General features: G+C 35.3%; 1 long non-coding RNA gene across 1 annotated transcript in view; it reads right to left on the bottom strand.

Annotated features, from left to right (window-relative positions):
• Window positions 1-2500, bottom strand: part of LOC138015112 (uncharacterized) — a 21031-nt gene that overhangs the window by 16645 nt on the left and 1886 nt on the right. The window contains exons 2-3 of the long non-coding RNA XR_011125491.1: window positions 2279-2358; window positions 1674-1720 (exon numbers count right to left, since the gene is read on the bottom strand). This is a non-coding gene — a long non-coding RNA (uncharacterized lncRNA). The remainder of the gene's footprint in view (window positions 1-1673; window positions 1721-2278; window positions 2359-2500) is intronic.

Raw genomic sequence — 2500 nt, 5'->3', positions numbered from 1 at the left:
CGCTATTCCTTGAACCCAACTCACGTAATAGTAAGTACTCTGATATTTCTTGGTGACCAATCGAAGCTAATACAAGCCACAAGTTTTTAGGAGTTTCTTCAGACAAATGTATTAAAAAACAGTATTTTTAATGTAATGTTCGAAATATTCACATGCACATGGATTTTCCTGCACAGTGAATCAGACAGAAAATCACTGGAGCATGGAAATAATGCGACATGTTTTACAATGCACAGTATTTATTTTAAGCAAATTGGAACAAAGACATTGTTCAAGAAGGGCTAAATTTTTTCGCTCTTTCAAAAAGCATTTTTCTGCCACGATGATAATACATCGATTTTGTCTACTAAATTCAGCTCACTTATGCAAGTTTCTTCTTTTACATTAAACAATGTTTAAAATCTAAAGAGAAGCTGTTGTTATTTAATCTTTAAATGTCAACAGAATTTTCATTGAAGTGATCGTGACTTGACCGAGGAGGGATACACTTTTGACAGTGTAATTTGAGTAAAATGAAAATGGGCGTCGAGATGGTTTCCATGGTGACATCAAATTACCAAATGAAAATCCCGGGGTCTTCTAAATTCTTATCTAAGCGAGGGTTGAGATGAGCTTGAAATAAATCTTTTTACCAGTTTGTTTTTTGTTTCAAAAATATAGCATTTTGAATTTCCGAATTGTCACCTTGCGTGACACCATGATACACAGCTGGTTGAAAAACACGTCTCTTCCTATAATTCTCAGAGGTTTGAACGTTTCAAGTACATTACGAGATATGTTCATTCACATGTATTTTATCTCATGAGATAAAGTTAGCGCTTTCGTGGCAAAGTGAACACCATGTTTTTCCGTAGATTACTAGCCACCATATTGGTGGACCACGGATGGTCCACCAATATGGCGGCATCATGTGAAATGCTTCGGCAAATTAATAACTCAGAAACGATGTACCGCACAGACCTGAGAATTGGAGAGGTGGTTTATATATTTATCTTTACAACATTTCAAGTTGTTGGCTTCTTTTATTGAACAGTTTTGAACTTGATTTTTGTTGCGTGACAATGAACATGCCCAATGCTGTTTTGACAATATTGTTGCTTTTGTTTTGCCATTATATTCAAACAAAATACATTTGCACAAATCCTGAAATGTTTCAGCTTTTGTTTGTGCATATGCAACAACATTAACAAATTTTGAAATCTGGACTGCATGAATATGGGCAGGAGCATTTACATTTTTGGTGTAGCCTTACTAGTAAGACTACGTGAAACATAAGCTGCAAATGAAAACAAAATAAAACTTAGCCATTATGCCTTATGACCATATATTAAAAGGCCACCTTCGCATTTGGCTTTCTTGAGTAAAATATATATTTTTATTTCATATCGTAACAGAAGACTCCGGTCAGCCTGTCCAGTCAGACTAATTGTTTGCCAGTCAAAACCTCAAATTTACCAGACAAATTTCTGATGACCGGTGCTTATTTGCAGGTTTGGTGTACTGTACAAAAGTCTGGAATCTCATTTGCTGAAGCAAGCACCTAAATGGCCTTATTTTTATTTTTGTGTGTCAATGAATTTTCCCTTTTTAAGAACGCTTTGGAGCTCTCGCATTATCATGAATACACTACTGATGGCATTAAATGCAACAATGACAATGAATGCAATAAGTACCTTTAGGTCATCATGGCTTGGTCTGCATAGAAGAAGAAGAGGACATCCTGGAGTTAAAAGAAGTGATACACAATACACACAATTTAAGCTAAGAGAAATGTTGTAACTGGAAGGGCACTTTGGAATTATGGCAAACCACCACTAACCCATGGATTTGATTAAGGGCTTTAGTGATCAATCGTGGGTTCACTTTGTTGGGTCCATGACACACCTTCATGTATTCTGACTGCCTTATTCCTTCTTCCCAAAAAAAACAATAAATTTCATTCGCAGTATTCTCCAGCTGTTTTATTTGAGCTGAAGAGCTATTTACCCAATTTATGATTAGTTATTGATATTTCACACAAAATAACGTTCAGACCAATGAAGACTAATGCTATTTAAGTATGAGGCTGCATTTAACAATGTGAAATAATCATGTATTTCTTTGGAATGCTAGACATCATTATTGTATGACACTTTAAAATGAATAATGAACAAGTAGAGTGATATGAAATAAATATCAAAAGTGTCAGCAGTTTTCTAAAAAGTCACAGACGTTTCAGGTGTAGAGCCCTGACCTTCAGGTGTGTAACCCTTCTTCTTCTGTAATTATTGCGACTTACCTTATCATGGCCATAAATATCTTCTTGGACAATGGATTATTAATGCCTCTCAGCAGTATCAGGAGATTGATCAATTGAGTCTAGTGACAAAAAAACAAATCACCCTACGGTGTAAAATTTGCTAAGGCCATTATGAAAGTGATTTGCATTACTACAGTAGTTTCAAAAATCAAGATGACAGTGAAATGAGGGATAACATGGGAACTGAAAGTTAAATCATGG

This window comes from Montipora capricornis, chromosome 9 (genome assembly GCF_036669925.1).
Source record: "Montipora capricornis isolate CH-2021 chromosome 9, ASM3666992v2, whole genome shotgun sequence".
Taxonomy (NCBI): Eukaryota; Metazoa; Cnidaria; class Anthozoa; order Scleractinia; family Acroporidae; genus Montipora; species Montipora capricornis.
The sequence above is the reverse complement of the archived record's forward strand: the minus strand, read 5'-3'. Positions and strand labels throughout refer to the sequence as shown.